Source organism: Melospiza melodia, chromosome 5 (genome assembly GCF_035770615.1).
Source record: "Melospiza melodia melodia isolate bMelMel2 chromosome 5, bMelMel2.pri, whole genome shotgun sequence".
Classification (NCBI taxonomy): Eukaryota; Metazoa; Chordata; class Aves; order Passeriformes; family Passerellidae; genus Melospiza; species Melospiza melodia.
Window position 1 is genome coordinate 69,160,816 of NC_086198.1, and position 23,220 is coordinate 69,184,035.

Genomic DNA, 23,220 nt, shown 5'->3' on the forward strand with positions numbered 1-23,220 from the left:
CATGGTACACTGGAAGCTACGTAACACTTTTCATGGCTAAGAAAGACTTCTGTGCCTTACATGAAAGATTATATTTTCTGGTTTACATACTATTTTTTTTCCACAATACACACAAAAGCTACAAAACAAATAGTTTTAAGCTCAGGAACACATGCATTACATTCTCCCTTTTAAAACAAAAATAATCCCTTTTTCTAAGTTAGAACAGGCAGGTTAAATGAATATTTTAGGGTTCAGTTATTTAAGTTTTCACTTCTGCCTTTAACATAATGAATTGTTAAATGAAGACACCACTTCCATTGTTAAAGCATCAGCAGGAAAACCTTTCTTACCTTTTTTAAGGTGGGGTGTGGTATTTTCTACTTCCACGCAGTCTTGCACTCTCTCTGAAATGGGTGTTTTTCTTTAATACAAGTGATCAGAAGTCAGGATATGCTGTTAGGGACCAGTGGTTAACATTCTCGTCCCAGACTGCCTAGGTATAAATGGAAAAGAAAGAACTTTAGTTCAACTTTTCTAGACAAACCTAAGAGTGATGGTTTTGCATTTTCACTCCTTTGAAGGGTGCTTATAAGCTGAGCAATTCCTGTCTGCTAAATCTCTTGTAAATGGTTTGAGATGTCTGCAGTATAAAAAGAAAAAACAAAAGAGAAAGAAAGAAAAAAACGATATTGCAACCTGAGAAATTTTTCATTAGCTTTGGATTTCCCTCTGAGACTTTCATACAAAATGGTCTTTCTTTCCTTTTTCTAACTGGTGAAATGGCAGCACTTTTTTATTTTTCCTTCCAGTGACATCGTGCGGTTCTAAATCAATTATATCTCAAGAAAAATATGTCACTGGTTTTACTGTAGTTTGCCTGAAATAAAAATGCCATATATGACTGTCTTAAAATGAAAAAATGATAACTTCTAAAAACTAAAATGTGATCTTATAATATCTTTGGTTTTCCCTCTACTAGAGTATGTAGAAATAAGTTTTCACTATTTTTTCTGGCAAAAAAAAAACCTAAATGCCTTTTTTAAATTAAAAACATATCTACTACAAAAAACCTTTAAGTAATCTATTTGAATACACTACAAAACAGAAAAAAAAAAATAAACAGGTAAAAACAACTTGCAAAAGTGAACAAAGCAGCTAGATTTTTAACAGATTTTTTCTTCTGGTTTCACTAGTTTCCAGTTTTACTTTGAAAAATTTAACTGTAACTTTGCCATTTTGACCTTGTATTATTCAAAAATTTCCTCCACTTATTTTACTCCTTTCAGGGATGTCTATGCTTCCTTTTACATATGACTAGAAGGATCAGACAGGGAATTTGTAGCAACTATCCTATTCCTAGACTCTATCAGTTATTAAATAGTATTTGCTATATTCATTCATCCTTAAATCCTTAGGCAGCCACAAATAAGAGTATTTTGTTGTAATAATGTAATTAGTGTTTAGGCTAAATCATGCCCCATTTGACAAGACAAGGGTAAGTGTGTATTTGGTCCTTGGTAATCAAATCAAACTGCTTGCAAGCATTAAGTTTTTACTGCTGAAGTTCAAGGACCAAATCTTGGTGAGGGCTCTCAGGCTGCCAAGACAGATTATCTAGAATTGCACTTTTGCTAGCAAAGGTGCCTGAACAAAGCAGTCTGTTTAAGCTGAGAAATGAGAAATTAGCACTCAGTTGACTCTGTACCACTCATAATATTCAGAATGTCTTGAAGGTGTGAACAAGAGATGAAAAAGCAATATGAAAACATCCTGAGCTTGCCACACCAATTCTAAAAATAAATAAATAAACAAATAAATAAATAAATAAATAAATAAATAAAGGTACTCCTAATGCATATGACAAAATTGGAAGGACTCAAACTGGTGCTTTTGTGCAACTGGGAACTTCAGATGTGAAAATCTCATATATGCACATCAACCTCTAATCTAATTTTCACATGCAGACTCAGCACTATCCTCTTTTTTCTGGGCACAAGATGCAGCAGTGACAATAGGATGTGCAATGGTTTGAGCATGGAAAGTTTTTGGCCTGCATCAGGTCAAGGTGGTTCTGGCAAAACAAGTAGGAATACATTTCCTTTGTCAATAGAAGCATCCCCCAATAATCACCTGCCAGTGCAAAGATCTCTGTTAGTTCACAGCTTTAAATCCTGCTTGCACCTGAAATGCCTGACACAGCCACTCGTGTCCCTGCCCTGCAGACATCGTGCTGCTAAAGCAGAGCAGAGAACATCTCTCAGGGTGCTCATTTCACAGGTTTCCCTGCTCTTTCTGCACCTCAGTGACTTATGGCAGTGGCTATGGCATCACAGAAACCAGGAGTTCATGCACCTGCAATAAGGATCCTGCTGTAACTGAGAGACTTCAGGTCTGGTGCCTTGCCTGCATCCCAAGGGAACCAGCAAAGGTACCAGTCCATTATAGAGAGCCAGTTTTCATTCTTCTGGGTGAGGTTTGGAAGCATGGGAGCAATGGGACAACTTCTGAATTAGCTTATTGTTCTCAAAAATCAGAATGCAAAGCACTTTGAACTCCTGGGTATAAAACAGACCTTCATTGTTCAAGGTGCAAGAAAAAGAAATTTAAATTTTCTTGTAAATCACTAAGCTCAAGATGCATACAAGGAGATGCCCTGGCACTAATCGACAAACAGAAAAAGTATTCCTTCTATTTACTGACACTCTTTTGATTCCCTTTTGATTTGAAGACAGATGGATTGGGAAACATTTCAATGAAAAGGAAATTCCTGAAGACAGGCCAGCATGGAATATTTGGATCCTGAAAGATTATTTCAGGAAACTGTTCTATACTCTCCTTTTCCAACGCAGCCATAAATGCAGCATTAGAAATACCTATTTCCAACACAGAAAGCTAAGCAAATGCACATTCTGCATACACTTAGGGAAAACTACTGTATCTCACAGTAATAAGTACCTGATAGAAGCAATGATGCCAGACCTATGCAATGCTGAGCAGAATAGAAATCAGGAAACAAAAAGTAGCCTCAGATTTTGTTTGAGAACACAGACCTCTCCATTGTGCGTTTTATCTTTTCACAATCTATACTTTACCTCAACACATAATAATAGTACAAAACTTTAGAATAGAGAAAGCCATTATAAAGCAAGTCCCTAAAATACCTACTGTAAGGCTAGAGTTACAAGTGGTAAATTGATCATGTGGTCTATTTTCAGTATCTCAGACAATAGCTGTTCTTGTACCTAGTCCACATGGTTGCTATTTCACCACACAGCTCAAGACTAGTAGACAATCAAGCGTGGCAAACCATCAAATATTTGTCCACTAAAGGACCCCCTAGATCTTTTCTCTCTGCTTATTAAGTCCCCATTCTTCTAAAAACATGCTTCAGCTTCTCAGGATAACTGAGTAACAGTTCAAAAGGAAATATGTTCAGTGTATCACAGGTAAATAAAATCGACATTACTCGTAGAACATTTTCTTAAATGCAAAGAAAGCCTGTGATTTAAAGAACAAAATTATTATCAGACAGAGAAAACCAACAGCAACTCCTGAAAAAGGCAAAAGAGTGTAGAGATACCTGACTGTTAAAATACTGAAAACTATGACTCAGTGTTTCATATCATGAATAAGAAGAACCCTCTATGACTTAAATGGTTTCTTTAGAACACAGTAGATCACTCTGCACTAGAAACAGGGCTAGCACATTTTAAAATTTGATCCTCAAATTAATTTTAATAACACCTAAAATTAATGCATTTAGTACACAGTTAAAATATGTGGAATATCAGTCAAAACATACAGTTTGTGTTTTCCAGACTACTTACTGATAAAAGCTTACAGCGAGTAGTTAGCTATGAATCCTAAAACCATATGGTTTATGGTTTGGATCAGAAGGGACCTAAAGATCATTGAGTTCCAACTGGATGCCACGGGCAGGGGCACCTTCCACTAGGCCAGGTGGCTCAGAGCCCCATCCAACCTGGATGTGAACACTCCCAGGGGTGGGGCATCCACAGCTTTTCTGGGCAGCTTCTTTCCACGCCTCACCTCCCTCACAGTGAAGGCTTTCTTTCCAATATCCAACCTAAACCTCCCCTCTTTCATCTTAAAGCCATTCCCCCTTGTCCTGTCGCTACATGCCCTTGTGAAAAGTCCCCCCCAGGTCTCTTGCAGGCCACCTTTAGGCACTGGAAGGTGCTCTAAATTCTCCCTGGAGCCTTCTCTTTTCCAGGCTTAACAGCCCAGCTCCCTCAGCCTGTCCTCATAGGAGAGGCTCTCTATGAAGTAGGAAAAGCAGTAAAATTCAGTAAAACACTTCTTTTAGGAAAGAAGTTAGTACTACAAGCTGTTTTACTAGCAAGTTATAGTATATTTTTGATACCAAGGTTTAGCTTTAAATTAAACCCAAAACCAAATGAACACTGAGGCACTTCTTCGGTGGCCACTAAAACCTTACTTTCTCTGTACCAGATACCAAACTTGTTCTGTGTTACACATGGAACAAATCCATTACTTTGGATTGCTGTCTTTGATAGCCCATCATTAGTATCCACAACTGCTCAAAGCTGAGGAAATAAACTCCAGAGATCATATTAGATCAGATTAACACTTTATCATGGTGCCAGACTTGGGTTTGACTCTCCAGCCCCTGCAGTAGCACAATTCCCAAACATACATGTGCACACATACACACAGAGCTTTAGAATAGCAGAGTAAGTTTATTACTTACATTATTACTTCTTTCCCAAAATCAGAGGTTTGGAGTGTTTAAAGGGAACAAATCCCCTCACTACAAATACCACAACTCATTAAAGGAAAAAAATAAAGCTAGCAGTTATCATCTGGCCTGCCCTTTATTAGGTTTCTGCAAGTTACACATTTCTTAACCAAAACATATATAGGAGTCAAAAGGGGCTACCAGGACACCACCAAATATACCTTTCCTATCCATCCCTCCAAATACAGTAGCAAATTATGTTTTTACTCTATATGCAGACAAAAGTTCCCAAACATGGTGGGCAAAATATATGCTCACTTCTCAGCCAAAATTAAACTCACATGTTTTCAAGAGAGATAAGTAAGAAGCTAAACATTCACAACTAGTAATTAAAAGAACTGCAAATAACAGAAAATATAAAAATAATGTTTAATAAATAGTATCTCAAAAAGGAGCACATGAATTCTGGGATAAGAAGAGCTTTGGTAACTTAGCATACCTATTATGATTGATATGTATTGTGTCCTAGAACTGCAGGGTATCACAAAATGTCATTTAATTCATACAGCTGCTTGATGGAAAAACGAGCAGTAAAAATGTTCTGCTCACAGTTTTCAGTAGAGGAAGGAGTGGCAGAGGTGGGAGTGGAGAATTCTCCCAAATCTCTTTACACCCTTATTTTCAGCAATGCATTGCAAGGAATCCTCTTCTGAGCTGCAAACCAGGAAAGAAAATAAAGAAGGAAAAAAAAAAGACCAAAAACCTCTGAAAAAAGTCTGAACTGACTATCAGCAGTGTTCTGCAAGCCTGTATGTCTGAGCAATACACACAAGGGCAACAAGGTAGAATGATGTGAAGGCTGCAAGGAAGACCTCGCTCTACCCAGTGATATCCAGTGACAGCACAAGGGGCAATGGGCAGAAAGTGAAACACAGGAGGTCCCTCTGAGCATCAGGAAACACTTTTTAACTGTCAGAGCAACTAAACACTGACACAAGGTGCCCAGAGAGGTTGTGCAATCTCCTTCCTTTGGAGACATTCAAAGCCCAAAGTCACAGAGTCCTGGACAACAAGCTCTAGCTGAGCCTGCTTGAGCAGGTTGGACCAGATGGCTTCCAGAGGTGCCTCTCAAACTCAGACAGTCTGTGATTCTGTGAAAATGGAAGGGAAGAAACCAGGAAAGTAATCTCCACAATTAGGAAACAAATAATTGAAAACTTTCCTATTTTTTTTTTCAAGTACAACCCTATTTATCACAAGCCAAACAACAACATAAGTAAATAGGATGAAACTGGATTAACAAACCTGCAGAACAATTGCTGTTGACATTTTAATTTCCCTGGGTCATGCTGACACCATTAAAAACTTATCTATCCTGTCAAGGTTATAGAGATAAAATCCAAATGCAAGCAAAAGACTGGGTAAAAAGGAAGCTCTGATCTCCCAAACTACAGGGTAGAAATAGTCTTGTTAGAAAAACCTGTCAGATCTTAATATGAAAAATGCAGATTTGGCAGGACTGACCACCCTCTTTGTGCCCTGTTCACCTCTGTGCTCCCTCTCTTCCCTCCAGCCCAGCCAGGGGCAGGGAAGGTTAATTATATTAGCACAGGTCAGCCTCAAAGCTGCATCAAAGACACTGGGAGACATCCAGACGGGTAAATGAGGCTGTTTGACCTGCATGATATCCCTGCTGATAAGGCATGGAAAAGGGGAAACTCTCTTGGGCTCAGGGGAGCTTCATGGCAATGGGTGGGTGCATCTTTGCAATGACCAATGCACCACAGTCCTGCAGCACAGCCAGGGCACGCTGCACTTTTACCTTCACTGACACTGAAAAAGAACTGAACCAAATTAAAGCTTTGCCTGTGTTGTAGGATGCTAGAGAGAACTTCTCTGTCAGACCATCCCATCCTGCTCTCTGATCATGCTTGGCTAACCTCAACCTGTCCCTAGCCATAGGGACACAAGATCTTTCATGCTCTATTTCAGTTTCCAAGAAGTACCAAAATACTACCAAAATACTACCAAAACACTACCAGAGCTTGCACAAGTGGGAATCGAAGTGCACTTTATTGCGTGTCAGTTGTACTTAGACTGGCAGAATTTAGGTGTAAATTGCCAAGGAATAAATGGAAACCCAGGCTCTTCCTGTGCCTTTGTTTCTTTTCCACACACTTTATATGCAACACTGCATTAAGAAGACATAGTTTTTTATTTTTAAAAACAATAAAAACAATAAATCACATTCTTTTAAAACAACATATCGTGTTCTTTCTCAAGTACCACAAGCATCTTCAATTAAAAATGCTCCTAATGCACTCTGAAAGACAAAATATCATCTATTACCATGTCTTTATTTCACCAGCAAGATCTATGGTTTTCCTTCTCTGTTTATTGTGCCAAGTATAACCTCTAATGCTTAGGGGGAAAAAACATTGCCTTTTTCTTTTCAGTACCTTAAATGATAATACAGGTCACCAAACACTGCAAGACAAATTTATGATGGCAAAATCCTCCGGTTACTTTTTGTCCACTAAATGTGTAATTCAAAACACCATTCTATGGTTACGTGTCATTCCTGACTATATAACCACACTATTTCCAGACAAGGCTAGAAAAATTATTTGCAATATTATGTGACCAGCTTCCACTCCCATTACTTGATACAAATTGAATTCTGTGCTACAGGCTGACTTAAATGAGGCTGTAAAATTGTTTGTGGAATAGGATCCTGCTGTACCATAGTAAAAGTTACTTAAAAAGTAAAAAAAAAAAAACAAAACCAAAACAAAACAAAAAAACTTCAGTCAAATGAACTTGAAAGAAAAAGAAAAAGGGAATGAAAAAGCCTAAGAAATGCCTGTTTGGGGAATATCATATCACAAAGTGCACAGGCAGCAAATGCCCCATGGAGTAATGGTGCCTAACCCTACTGTGTACCCAAGAGTACCCAAGAGCATAGAGAAAAGGAAATTTTATTTCAGGTCCTCAGTCTGTGGAGAAATCACTAACAGTTTGTTTCAGGCACTCACTCATGCAGATATAAACTTGCCACTGCCTTGGAAGCTCTCTGAAGAAAGGCACTATATAATCATAAATCATTAATGAACAGAGTGACCTCATCTTTGGGTAACTAGAGAAGCTTGAACCCAACATTCTGTAAAGGTAAAAAGTCTTCTAGTCAGCAGTGCCACGCACCAGTGGGCAGTAAACACAAGAGTATCCATCCTGATGTCATTGCAGATTCCTCTTGACAGGCTTTGTGTGTTTGTCTCAACCACTACAGGTCATGGGTGGCAAAAAGCAGAAGCTTCTGAGGACAAATGAGGTCACAGTTCAATAATTAAGAGTGGGAACCCTGCCTGATCTCTTTGTTTCATCCAAGGCTTGCCTGAAGTGAAGCATTTAACAGATGTAAAAAACATCTTGCTAGCTTTAGGAAGACAGAAATAGTAATTGTATCTAAGCTGATAAATGATGCAAGGCTGTTAATGCAAACCACCAAGGTCCAACCTGTGGCATGCAGCACCATCCTGGGGAAGATGGGGGTCAAACACAAACAGAAACTCTGCTCAGTAACACCCAGCTCTGCCAGCCCCACTGAGGGACAGACCCTATACCCCACACAATGAAGAGCATTTTTGGGGCTCTGTCCTTTCAGCCCAGATCCCTCACCTTTCACCTATGGCTGCAGCTGCTCCCCAAACCATTCACATGGAAGACGCAGGAGGCAAAGGCTGCTGGCAAAAGCCAGGAAAAAAGGGCAGCTGCTGGCATGAAGTCAGACAAGGAAAATGCCTCTTGCACATGGGTAAAGCTGCTGCTACATGAAATAAGGATCACAGATCCAAAGTACCAGATCCAAGTCCAGTGAGTTCAAGGGTATGGCATTTGACAGAGACTTTTGCAGTGCCTAGAACAAAAAATTTGGTTACTCCAAATTTTTTCCAGTAACTACAGGTGTCTTAATGTTCTCAAGAGGACAGCATTCCCTTAAAGAGAATTTAAATGAGACAGGACGTGGTGACTGCAAGATCTCCCAGTGAGGTTGTAAACATCATCTCTGAGGGAAAGAAATCCAAAGGGAAAGATTTCTGTGGGGGAAAAAAGTGAGGGGTTTTTGGCAGAGCAGAAGAGATGTTGTGACTAGAAAAGTTAGCCAAATGAGTTCACGCTGGACAATTCTTTGGGGCCAGCAGTTCTGTGACTGATCTGCTGCACTTTTAACTCTATGTAGAGAGAAATTACAGAGGGAGCATTGTACTGGCATCTTCATCATGCTAACAAAGCAAAGGAACTCAGCTGAGTGTTGTTCCAGCTGCATGCAATGATTTCACCTGAAAAATGGCTTAAGCTGCCATTACCGTACACATAATAGTTTGTTTTCCAGCTAGCTATACAAGCAACTGAAGTATTGTATTTTTCCAGCTTGTTCCAGCTAGTCTGCCCTAATATGACAATTTGCCTCTGAACCTGTGGTTGATGGTTACTGGCAGCCCAGTATCTCATCCTGACAGGGGTTTCAGTTCTTGTCACATAAAGTTCACATCTGCTTCTCTCATACTGATGTATCATTGCTTAGGCACTGAAGGGTCTGTGCTCCTCTCCTCTCTTGTTACCTGGAAATCAAGAATTGAGATTGCACAGACACTTGGCCCTCTATCCCTGCAAGAAATCTGTATGCAAAAAGTTATGTTGTCTAGATGAGATTAATATCACTAAGTGATAAATCAATAGTTCCATTCCTGAAGAGCTTGTAACCTTCTGTATTTTCTCCCTCACATATAAAAAGAGAGAAGGTAGAAAATGAAGTGCTGAGGACCAATAGTTTCCCTAATTGTTTCTGTTTATCCTAAAGATATAAAATATGAGATGTACTAAATATCAAGAGATGGGAAGGGATAAGGAAAGGAAATAATTTACTGTACTAAAGTCTGACAGTCTTCTATGAAATACAAGGATATATATTTTTTCTTAGGACTTTCAATGTTTGTTGTGTTCCTTTAATAAAGCACTGCATGTAGTGAAAGAGAAATTGCATGGGTGTTTGTGAAAAAACAGTTCTGTAAAACTATGACAAAATCAAAAGACTCAAAGGAAGTAAAAAAATCACTTACACCATTACTCTCTAGTTTACTCTCTTCTTGAAATGACCCACACCAAGTACCATGGAACAATATTTCTTTCAATTCTATGACACTTCCATGAATAAAATATATAACTTTTTCAGAAAGCACATTAATATCTCTCCACTTGACACTGAGAACTGCCCCTTATCAGCAGCAAAGTTCCTAAACCTTTTACTACCGGTGATAAGTAAAACATAAAACTGTAAAACATACATGCATGCAAAAATACATCTATTCACCCCCTCAGGCATATACACACAACCAGTCCTTGGGTTTTTACAATATATTAAAGAAAGCTTCAAACATCAAATATTTTTTTACTTCCATTTCACAATGTAATCTTACCAAAATATAAATAAAAAGCTCCCCAGCTTTAGTCAGCAGAATTAAATAAAACAGTTAATAGGGCAAGAGACCTTTTACACAGGTTAAAACTAATTAGTATCTATTCAAATATCAAATATTGACTCGAAAGAAATGAAAGCTCTGCTTGAAATTTTCTCTTTTTTTCCCACATCACCTATTCAGAAGCATATCTTGGAACACATTTGAAAAAGGCCAGTTTAACATTTATGGGTTTGTTGAATTAAACAACAGAATAAATAAGAAATAATTTTAAAAGCTTCTTCCTCCTCCCCAAACTGCAAGGCCTTCCTGCTACATATTTTTTAATCTCAAGAAAATGCATGTAGAATTTTATATAGTTATTTCAAAAGTTATCTTTTGGTAATTGTAGTGGGCTACAATTTCAGTTCTAGAAAAGATGAATGTGTGCTGCTTATTATTCTGTGTCATGCTGTTCCTTCACTTAAATTGGTCTGTCTCCCAGAAAAGTGAAGCAAGATATGAATATCATTACTCTGTTTATTTTCAAATTGGAAAATGCATTTTTTGCAGAAGCTATTCTTGTAAAAAGAAATATACATTAGATGCAAAGGACATTTTAAAAAGCAACCAGTTGTAAAATGAGTTCTTTAATATGAACTTATTAATAGGATTTATACCACAGCATTTAAAGGATTCTAACTGGATGCTTTTTCTAATCAGAAATTATCCCCATATTATAAAAAATTATCAGTAAAATCTCCTGGACTAAGTTTGCTGTGAACACCACACATCCTATCAAGTCAGTGACATTTTAAAGCAGTTCAGATCTCCCTTTCCAGGTATGGCTGGTTGTGCCATCAGCACCTCCAGTGTGACAGACAGAAAATGCATTAAGTGAATGAGAGATAGCTGTGAAAGCACAGTACAACAACAGCAGCGAGCATTTATCTTTGTCTTTTGCATTTTTGGGACACTGAATAAGGTTTCACTCCTGCAGATGTTTTCACTTACCTGGAAACCTTCTCTCTCCATGTGAAGAGATGTATGGATTAGGAAGCTCTCCTATGCTTTTATTCTCTAGGCTGTTGTTGTTCTAATGATACGGTTTGCATACTCTTCTGGATAAGCATTAAATCTTTTTCTGAGTTTGAGAAGCACCCAACTTGTCTTTAGAACTGTTATCCCAGCAGTAAGAAGTTGTCACAAGCCTATGGATCAATTTTATGTTTCTCATCCTTTTCATCAACATCTTTAAAAGGGCACCTCTACCAATGAGATGGTAGAAGGTAATTATGTCAACTGCCATTAGCAGAGACACTTAAAATCTGCTCACTTTCTCTTGGTAAGAAGGTGTTGAGAGGAGGAAAATGGGCTGAAATTTGAAAGAAAACCCATTCAAGTAGCATGCCCTGAAAGGAGAGGAGAGGAGAGGAGAGGAGAGGAGAGGAGAGGAGAGGAGAGGAGAGGAGAGGAGAGGAGAGGAGAGGAGAGGAGAGGAGAGGAGAGGAGAGGAGAGGAGAGGAGAGGAGAGGAGAGGAGAGGAGAGGAGAGGAGAGGAGAGGAGAGGAGAGGAAAAAAAAACTGCTGTGGTATTTCCATGGACATGCGTGCCCTACCAGGCTTTTCCAGCAACACAACAAACCAAGACCACAGCTTCTCTGGAGGAGCAGGTTCTCCTGGTAGAGCTCAGAGAACCTGGAAAAGCCCACCATCAGCTCAGTTGCAGGCTCCACCCTTACATACTTGGGGCACATCCTGCAGAGCATGCTGAGCAACCAATGCTTATTTTGTTGTTATATCAGGATGATTTTTGTGTAATTAGGTACCAAGACAAAAAAAAAACTTGAGTGTTTTGAAATGTGTATTTGATGTCTGTTTGTGTATGAGATGAGCCTGGGAAGAAGGGGCTGGGTGGGGAAGTGGTATTTTCTCCCTCTGAACTGTCAAGAAGGAGGGAGAGAGTAGCTGGGTGGGCAGCTGCCCGAGGTCAACCCACCACTGTTTGTTATTGACAGACAAAAGGTTCTTCACCACCAAGGAATTATTCAAAATGTAGATTCACTTTTAGTTGTGTCCTTTTAAACACAGAGATCCCAACTCCCATAAGACTTTCGGTGCACTGACCTTGTATTTTTTCTCTTAATTCTCCCCCTCTTCTGATAGCTAGGTAAGTATGGCCAAATACTGAGTGATACTGATACTGAGCACTAAAAAGGACACAGTTACAAACCATTTTTCCAGATGTTTAGAAGGTTTAGTGTTTGTGACAGTGGTATGTTGTGACATCAGAAAATAAAAACTGTTTCAGTTACTTCCTGCATGCTTTCACTTCAGTACTTCAGATATTGCCCAGTGACAAATAAATAATTTCTCAATGATGCTGGAATGACCATGACGCTCACTAGGAATTAAGAAATCCAGCTGATGTGAGCAGTAAGATTGGAAAGAACTTTATAGGAAGTACAAACAAGTGGGCTGGGAGGGAAAACTAAAGTGATCTGAGTGCCAGCTACAGAGGTTGCATGTATATACCAACAGCAGGGAACATGGGGACCTGCTATGGCAACAAAAGCAGGTGAGCAGAGAGAACACCAGTGCTGATACCCCACTGCCAGCAGATGAATCATTTGGCTATAATTGGGAATGCTCTTTTCAACAGCTATTTTTAAATAAAATGTCTAAGAAGCTTTCACAAGATCTTTCATGCCCTATTTCAGTTTCCAAGAAGTACCAAAATACTACCAGAAATTTTGGTCCCAGAATATTGCTGCCAGTATCTCAGAATAGAAGGAAAATTTACATAAAAGCATGGAGTGAACATTTCCAGCTTGTTCCATCTTTGGTCTGGGTTCAAGGAGCCTAAATAACCAGTCTAGCATGCATGCCTAAGGCAAATACAACTTCAAATCTTTGATAAGTCCATCTGCTCTTGATATTAAAAAAATTATTCCCTGTGCTAGAAGGAGTGAATGTTGGGAAATACACAAAATGTTTCCAAAAGATAGCTTGAGAGGTACAAAAGCTCATTTGTTTGAAACAAAAAATGAACAAATCTGAAAAATTCTAAGCTTCACTAGCAACAGAGGCAGTTTAAAGAATAGATTTGATCACAATTAACAAAAATATGCTTTTTCCCCGTCAGTCAGTGTGTCCATTTACCACTTAGAAGTAAAAGCCTAAGAATTGGTCCGCAGCTTGCTGTACAATAAACCAGATAATCCTGTTAGAAAAGGGAAATTTAAAAAAGAGGAAGGAAATAAAGCAAGAAAAAATTAAAATTCTTAGTTTATATAAAAATCTTTATACATTCCTACTGACAAATTCTATAACCTGGGTCACATCAAAACTAAAGATTACAGAATTGGATTCACCAACACAGTCTACTGCATAGATTTCCTTTGGAGTCAAAATACTTCACATTAAATTCTGCTACATTCTGTAAAATTGTGAAAATATTTCCCTGGTTTGGTTTGAGCGGAACCAGTGGGTTTGCTTCAGTGTGATAGTCATGGGCAGGAAAGGTGCTCCTGGCTGGCTCAATCAAAACAAAATAGTCACAATTCCCTCTACCCAACTAGACAGTACAAACCTTCCCCATACTATAAAAAAAAAAGAAGGCTTGAAAGTTCTTTTTTCACAAAATGAGCACGACACAGGCAATGGCAGCCGGATTTGCCCTACTCTGGAGACATCTGGGACTTCTCCATCTATTATAGCAACTCATTTCACAGTTCTTATGTGACCCTCCTTCTGGACATCCTCCTGAGTACTCCAAAAGCTATAATATATCCCCTCTTGTCATCCAAGACCCAAACATAACCAACAAGCCATGCCACAGTGACTGAAGGCATTATTTTATCAAAAATGCTGGGAAGGATCTCTTCCAGGTAAATACCAGCATATTCCTTCTAGACTTCTTAGGCTTTTTTGTTGCACTTTAATAGGTAAATACCTAGAATACAAGGAATTGGAAGAGGGTGCCAGACTTACTTAAATTTAACAGCTTTTAGAGTAACTGGAACAGAAGGTTAGTACATTTCTATAGACATCCGTTTCATGCTATTAAATTATTAGATTTCCTAGCAAAAGAGGACACTTCACTGAATTACATTTTGATCAAGAAAACAACTGATTTTTCAATTATATTAGACAAAACTTTCTTGCCAGCTAATCAGTCACACAGGGTCTAGTTGAATGCCTGTCACTACTGGTGTTCCCCAAGCTATCCATCAATGACTTGGATGAAGGGGCAGATGCCTCCTCAGCAAGTTTGGTGATGGCACCAAGCTGGGAGGAGCAGCCAATACCCCAGAGTGCTGTGCAGCCCTTCAGAAGGGCCTTGCCAGGCTGGAGACATGGGCAGGGAGGAAATCCAGCAAAGCCAAGTGCAGGGTCCTGCACCTGGGGAGGAGTGACCCCATGCACCACCACAGGCTAGGACTGACCTGCTGGAAAGCAGCTGCAAAGGGAAGGACCTGAGGGTTCTGGTGGACAACAAACTGTCCACGAGCCAGCAGTGTGCCCATGGGGATGAGAAGGCCAAAGGTGGCCTGGGGGGCATTAGGAAGGACATTGCCAGCAGGCTGAGGGAGGGGATCCTGCCCCTCTACTCAGCCCTGGTGAGGCCACGCCAGGAGCACTGTGCCCAGCTCTGGGCTCCTCAGGGCAGCAGAGACATGGAGCTCCTGGAGCAGGTCCAGTGGAGGGCAACAAAGATGAGTGAGGGATTGGAACATCTCTCTTGTGAGTAAAGGCTGAGGGAGCTGGGCCTGTTCACCCTGAAAAGGAGATGGCTGAGAAGGGAACCCATCAATGTCTGTAAGTGTCTGCAGGGAGGGTACCAGAGGAGGGATCCAGGCTCTTCTTGGCGTTGGCAGTAGCACAAGAGGCAGTGGGCAGAAACTGATGCACAGGAAGTTCCACCAGAAGAGGAAAAATTTCTTTACAGTGTGGGTGACCAAGCACAGGAACAGATTGTCCAGAGAGGCTGTGGAGTCTCCCTCACTGGCAGTACTTGGGAACGGTCTGGACACAATCCTATGCTCTGTGCTCTAGGATGACCCTGCTTGAAGCAGGGGGGTTGGACCACATGACACAATGTGGTGGCTCCTCACCTGATCCATTCTGTGACTTTATGAGTAAAGTTTCTTCCTACAGAGGTCAAGTGTTTTATTTCACTCAAAGCCAATCACCACTGAATGACAACTTTGCTCTAAATTCATCTTCAGTACTCGATAAAGGTTTTTAATTCCTCACAGGGAGATCACCTGCCATGGTTTAAGTATACCTGTGAAAAGGTATACTTAATATATACTTATATACTTAATATACTTAATATATACTTATACTTGATATTTTGATATATTGATTATTGATAGCATACAAAGGTTAAACATCACAAATATATCTTGAACCTGGAGCATATCAAGACTTCTGATTTGAAGAAAATTGGTGATTCTGCATGAGGCAGATCCTCAGGTGACAAATCCTATCCTACACCCTGCAGCCCTGAGAGCGAGACCTAGCTAATTATAACAGCACAAAAAAAAAATCCCTCTCTGACATGCTCAGGGTCTATACACAAAATACAAACTTTTTCACTAACAACTCAACCTGTATCAAAAGGGAAGAGGAAGAAATGCAAAGATGTATGGACAGGTATTAATGTACTCACACAGTCCAGGTAGGGACTGGGTTGAGCAAGTCCATTGCAGCAATTAATTTATGAGAGCTATATTTATCCCTTAATAGCAGGAGTGATTAGTTTAAGCCTTTTGTTGACTAAAAAAAACCTAAAAACAATCTCTCAAATGCTTACAGAAATTGTTATAGAAGAGAAATCAATCAAAATATTCACATAAGCAAGGTTCACAGTTGTAGCTTTTAACGGAATGAGAGACTGTTCCCTTAGGTGTCTTTAACTTATAAATTGCATCCTCCTGGTTGTATGGAATATCTTCTCCAGGCATGAAGTTATTAATGGAGACAGAACTTTGAAGAAGTGCTTTAGAAAGCTTTCTTGCCCCTGGAGACTTGTCCCAAGGGATTGCAGTAACCAAATGCATTAAGGAAGCAGTCAAATACTCTCCAAATGCAACCTGCATATTTCCAAAGAATTCAGTTGCAGCCAGATTACTTTAGCTCAAGTTTCTTGTGCCAGAAAAGCTTTGTCTCCTTGCCAGAATTAGCCACTTAATTTTGGAAATTTCACCACACAAACAAAGGGAACGTGCGAAACTGCAAAGGAGTTCAACAATACAGGCTGTGATAGATCCTTTCTCACCAAATTGCTGTAGCTTTGCAGAGAATTTTAATTTGGAAGCAGCTATTTGGATCCTATGGGCAAATAAGATTTAGAATTGTAAATCCATGAAACTCTGAACAAATCCCAGATGTCAGCAAGCTACAAAGAAATGGCTTCCCTTGTCTAAGACTAGTCTTGTTAGACATTTTTTATTGTTTTACTTTGCTAAAATACAAATTATAGATGCCATCTGGAGTGAAATGGAATAACTGTGATTGAGGGTAGTAACACACAAACAAATAGCTGTGACTCCTAAACCTAAGTCATTATAATGTAAGCAAATTTTTGCCTATTTTGACAAATGGTCATTGTTCAATCTTTCCTTCACTGACTGAGTCCATTCTCTTTTCCCTCACCAGCTGCTCACCTCAAACCTGGCAGACTCAATGCCTCCCCTTCACTGGAGTATGATCCAAAGGGTAGGCAACCTTCAGCACAGAGATGGCAACAAGCCATAGGACAAGAAGGGTGGAGCCTAGAGAAGGAAATCAAGAACATTCTACTTTTGAAAATGTTTTCCTGCCTTGCCTCCAAACCAGGAACCATAGAGCACACAAAGCAAATAAAAAAAAGCCTTATGTAATTATGGACTTGTTCTGCTATTTACAAGAAGAGTGAGGAAAAGAAATGAGCTGTTTCACGGACACAGTGAAGGGAACACAACAAGAATGTGCAGGTCAGGAGCTGGGTTTTAAAAGAACAGAAGAGAGCCTTAATATCTAGGCAGTGAAAATCTCTGCAGTACTGTCCAGAGCTACATCACACAAATCCCTAGCGACCTGAGTAAAGTAGGGCTCTAGCATCAAGAGTACTGGTTTTAAGAGTACTTGGTTTAAATGTACTTGTTTTTTCCTCATTATTCAGCATGCTACTCGTGTATCAGTCACTCATAGAATCCACTCTAGCAAGAATTATTACATTTTCCAGATCTGCTTGTTCTGAGTGTTTGCCTGCAGAGCTGTCCTCACAAAAATCATTATTCTTGAACAGTTACGTGAGAACAACATATTAACGATGATCTTGGTAGCAAAACACCATTAAAATATTTTGCATATTAACAAGAGTCTGAAAAAGGTCTGGAAGCACATCTAAATGCCAGAGTATAAAGCAATGTTGGGAGAAAGCTCTGCTGAGAGCTCTCTGCTCCAGTGTAGTCCATGCACAGATCCACTTACACATTAGGAGAGGCTTGAGGAGGCAAGTGTTAATGTTCTCTCAGGAGAATATCTCAAGCAGTACCCTAATTACTATGCAGGACTAGTAAATCCTAAATGAATGTTCACAAACTATGAACTATGGATATGGAAAAGGAATGTGGCTTTAGCTATTTATTTTGTGAAGGCAGTAGAAGGAGCCATGACATCATGTCATGCCTCTTACAACATTTGAAACCTGGACTCTAGAGCAAGTAGACTTTCCATTCCTCCAGCATTTAAAAAAAGGACAAACCCCCTCCCTGTTGCCCGGATTTAATTCCCCATGAGTGAGCAGCCAGCTTCTTCTGAAACAATTCAAAATAATCCTCAGGACGGAACAGGTTGGGAGAAAAGGTCAACCAGGACAAGAAAAGTTGTACAAAGCCTTCCTGTCAAGACAGTTTGTGCTAAATTAACTACAGACCAATCAGGACAGAAACAGACAGACTTCTAGGAGGAAACAAAACCTGTTTGAGACTTGCACCCAGTGTTCAGACACAGTTTGTTTTTAAACACTCCAACTTAGATCTCTATTTCATTCTGAAAACTGACTCCTGAAAACTGGTGGGGAAGGGAAGGTCAAAGGCAAGAAACATGACATTAAAGGTAAAAGGTATTGTATCTGCCCATAATAGATGAACTCTGCTTTCTGAGCTGAATTTTTCCCAAACACCGTTGCTAAAATACCTACCATTCAACTGTTTCCATAAGTGTTTTAATTTTTACTTATTTTCAATTTTAAGAAAGAGTAATTACATTTTTCATTCAAAAGCTTTCCCAAGAATTTCTGTTGCCTTCATCTCCAGAGGTTACAAGCTTATCTTGGCAGGAAGAAGATATTATCAATGTTCCTTATTTAGGCCAGTAGCAAGATACTTCTGTCACCTCATCCTGAATTAATTTTAGCCATCATGACAGGGGTACCTGGAAACAAGCTCTTCAGGCAGAAATCCCCAAATGTATTTACAATGGGAAGGATTTAGCACAAGCACGTTCATCTCCTTTACTGGAAACAAAATAGGAATAGCAGCACTTAAAGACAATATGTAAGGGTATTTAAACAAGAATAGCTCCTGAGTGCAATAAATACTTCATGCTCCCATGAGCTACAAATCAGTTGCGGCCCACTGAACCATCTGCTCTCACAGCAGCTTCCAGCCTGCCTCTCTCACTGCACTGCAGTGTGGGTTGTGCTGCTCCCAGAAAGGATTTGGATTGAGCTAGATCAGATAAGGAGAGCCCTAAGTGGCTGGTGCATTTAAAACTGTTTTAAACTGCATGTCATATACTTGTCAAGTTACTGTGTTCTGTAATTGGAATTACCGAAGGGGAAAAGATAGCATGTAAACAGTTAAGGGAGTATTTTTGGGTTCCTCTAAATCTTGCTTATGATAAAGTCAGTTCTCCCTGCAACTGGAATAAACTGTCCTACTGTCTTCGTTCCTGATGTGACCTTGCACAGCTTGGACAAGAGCAGGGTCCTTCCTTATTCCGTCACATCTGAGATAACACTGCGGGAAATGTGACACAGAAACATCTTTGTGCCAAGCTGACTTGTGTGCTGTGCCAGATGTAGGGAGGATCCAGCTCCTTTCGGCTTCCACGGAGCCTAGCAGAGAGTTAACCAAGATTAGTGACACTAAAGGCACTGGCATGCTTTTCTTAAGAAGATCGTGGCCAAGAATTCTCCCCAGACCCTGAGATGTGACGTTGGCAGCTGCTGCAAAACACTGTTTAATAGGTGAGAGATCACCTGGAAAGCTGCTGTGAGAGCAGGGACCTTATGCACCTCTGTGTGACACCTCTGGATGAGAAGTTAGTTCATTGCTGTGGAATGACTCTGCTCGTGTAAGATGCTGAAAGGGCAGGACCTGGCAGGACCTGGGGGGATCAGGGTGTGTGACATGACAGAGACAGGAAGGCAGGACAGCAGTCAAGGCAGCACAAAAAACAAGGCATGTGGATAAAATTCTTGTGGTCCCCAGTATCTAGCTAAGCATAAAAGGAACTTAGGTACTGTCCCAAAACTCCTGAGGTCAGAAAAATTGAGGACATTTGTTTCAGATTAGCTGGTCTAAACAACTAAAACACCTAAACAATAGCTAAAACATCACAAAAACCTGTTCAAATTTATTACAACTCAGATATAATGACAAGATAGATATTGGCCTCCACTACATGCTTTGCTGCCTTGTAAGGAAGTTGCTAGACCTTCTCATGGGTATAGCCTTCAGCCTGTTATTTCTCTTTTATACTTCAGAAGTACAGAGGAGAAATAACCCTCTGACCCTCTGGTGTCTGAAGGATCCATTATCAAGACAGAATTAGACCAACAAACTTAGCCCTTTAACATTAAATATTAAAAGGGTACTAGAATGCCACCTTAGATGCCTTCAATGCTATAAATACATTATTTTGCACAAGAAGCCTGGATATTTCAACAATAAACCATTTCTAGGGGCATCTATACTTTCTTCTGCCATATTAACTAGCACCTAAGACTCAGGAAGTCCTCCTGGGCAAAATCAAATATTTTATACAAGTCAGGAAGCTGCAAATCTACCAGAGCATCATGCAAATAAAACCAGAACAGGTATCGTTAATGGCTCCATTTCAGTGAATAACAGAGAAAACAATGTTTTCATTAAGGTGATGAATTTTTTATTATCTCTATGCTATGAAGTTTTTCAGTTCTGAGTAAAAAGAATAACATCTACTCTCTAGGCTGTAAAACCATACAGCTAAAGCCTTGTCTCACAGCAGTATTAATTTTGGAGGGAGAGTAGGACAAAAACTGCATTTCCCAAGAGTTCCACCCAATATTTTCAACCATCTACATACTGTTTGATATTAGGAAAATAAATGCTATTATCTGTTACTCTATAAGAGGAATTTTAAGTACCCTGATGGCTAACACCAGAAAACAAACAATTTGATTATAAGGAAAATAAGAAAAAACAGCAAGGTCTTTTAGAAATATTGAACTTAACTGCTTGACCAGAAGATATCAGAAGAAATTTTACACCTGGATTGTCACACCTTAGGATGATGATAAGGATTTTTGCTTTTTGATAAACTACTAATTGGGTTGATTCATTAAAATTGAAAACTTGCACACCACTTTCTGCTGACAGTATGGAGAAGAATATGTTTTAGGTATAATATTTTTTCTTTATACATCATTCTGTTCCTATTCCAACACCTAGCAAATGTCAGTACTCACAAACCTATCTTCATCTTGAGTCACTAATATCTCCTTTTCTAAGACAGAACAGTCTTCCCAAATAGTGGTCCCTGAGCAATAGGCTTCTGGTGGTATCTGTAGCCAAAGAACATTGATGACAGCAAGTGAAGGAATGTAAGGCATGTTTAGTAATCCTGAGATGCTTTGCTCATGAGCCAGTGAACCACAGCACTTTTTAATGCCTGTGCCAGCACTTCGCACTTTTCAATGAAACTGTTGTTGTTTCACAATATTACCAATTTTTCCCCCATACAAACTATTTGAAAAATGGAATGCCCATTACTGTCCTGATTACCTGCCTCATCACAGCCTGCTGGACACAGAGACATGTTATTTAGCATTTGATAACAGTACCTTAAAATACTCTATTGCAGCTCTGTCACTTTCGAAAATTCTTTTAAAAATATTTCTGTAGTAAGTCTTCATATAACAGCATGTAACTCTGAAGTGACAGATTTGTTCTCTTCTATATAAAGCAATCTACTGTGCTGCAGAGAAAAACAAGTCAGACTTCTCTGGGCTACCGAAGCCTTTCGAGGTCTGAGAGGTTGCTGTACCATGGCTGGGCAAAGAGCAGTAAGGGAACTCTGCATTAAAAAAAGCTGTGCAATTTTTCAAGCAGTGAGCTGGTTGTGCAGGTCTATTTGATTTTCATGCATCCAATTTCATTCTTATTTGCACTCTTGAGCAAGTACACTTTGCACATTACCTGTGGTATCTGTAAAGTCTCTGAGCAAACCAAGCTGAACCCATGTCTGCTACAATGAACAACCCTTAAAAAGAATAATACATTTTCATTTAATCTCAGGGTTCTAAATATCATGCAGTTAGCATATTTGATGTATTTCTGCTGTCTCTATGAATAAACTACAGGAAATTTTCAGCTATTCAGCTACATCTACTATGGACAGAGGCTGAACACCCCAAGGAGAGGGAGGGAAATTGAAAAACTGGGATCCAGAAATTGGGGATGAACCAAAACCCTGGATCAAACATCAGCTCTCATTTAAGCAGGGCCTTTAATTGAGAGAGTTTTATTTGTTAATCTGTGTTGAAACAGCCATTGACAGGACACCTTCTCAAGTGACAGACACTATATTTTAAAAGAGAAAGAAATAAAAATCAAATGCCAGAGAACAGATTCCTTGTTGAGTGGGTGTCAGCACACAAGTGGCACAAGCCACTGCTTTGGAAGGGAACAGAGTGATCTTGTGGTAGCTAAAGATGTTCTGCTTACATATGTTGTCATGAGCAGCAAGAACATACAGCATTTATCTTCAGATTTTGGTGGCACTTCAGCTGCGGTGTTCTCCCAGCTCCAAACACATCTGCTGAGCACACCATCCAGGTGAGTGGCAGTCCAGAGTCAGTTATGAAACTCCAACCTGGCCACACCACTAATCCTTAAATTGCAGGAAAGGATTACTATCTATGATGCATCTAAGCATTTAAAAGGTGAGACAGCAAGAAAGGAAGCAAATCTAATCCTCACATTAGCAGCCTAATTACTTTTAGGAGAGCACATCCTTATGTTGTTGCTGTGTCTCCTACACGAAGGCATCCTCTCCCATCCTACAAGGAGATACATTAGCATGGCCATATGTTTTGAGGAAGGCTTGTCAGCTGAGGCACAGAGCTGCTGCTCTGGCTTCTGGAACAGGATACCTCCCTGACAGCCAAAATCTTTGTGTGTGTGTCTGTTCTGCACCACACAGTGGGACAACGGCACAGAAACCCCAGACTCTGCAAAGTGGTGAAACTAAAGCAAACAGGGAATGGCAGAGAGCTTCTAGAAACACATCAGAGAGGTAGAAGCTGCAAGAGAAAAGTTAATTTAAGATAATGGGCAGCTTGAATGAGAGCTAGTATGTATCTGCTGGTCATGGGGAAAAAGTCAACTCCACAAAACTCCCTGCCCTCCACACACACCCCTCCAAGATATAAAACTGTAAGAATATGGGGGAAAAATGCACAATATATGGCAGCAAAATATTTGTAACCAGTTTCAAAACTGGAGTGAGATGAGTTCATGAAAGAAATGCATGTCATAACTGCCCATCACAGGAGTGGACTGCAACTCAAAAGCTAAGGAAGGTAAAATGCCAAATTACTTCTTCATAGCACCATGAAAGTTGTGTATTGAAAATATATGAAAATTGAAAACAAACAAACAAAAAAATGAATCAGTCAGAAAATACAAGTATAAACATTCTTTAGCAAAGCTGGAATTTGAGTAGCACTCTAAATCAACCCACTAGTAATCCCAACTACTTTGAATAAAAACATGTTATTTTCTTGGCAAAAACTACAAGAGT

The 23,220-nt window shown here is 39.6% G+C and overlaps 1 protein-coding gene across 7 annotated transcripts in view; it reads right to left on the bottom strand.

Moving 5' to 3' along the window:
* Nucleotides 1-23,220, bottom strand: part of CRACD (capping protein inhibiting regulator of actin dynamics) — a 130,207-nt gene that overhangs the window by 69,270 nt on the left and 37,717 nt on the right. For all 7 annotated transcript variants that reach the window (XM_063157227.1, XM_063157234.1, XM_063157226.1 and 4 more), the window contains exon 2: nt 333-475. The gene's annotated coding sequence lies outside the window, so the exon portion shown is untranslated. The remainder of the gene's footprint in view (nt 1-332; nt 476-23,220) is intronic.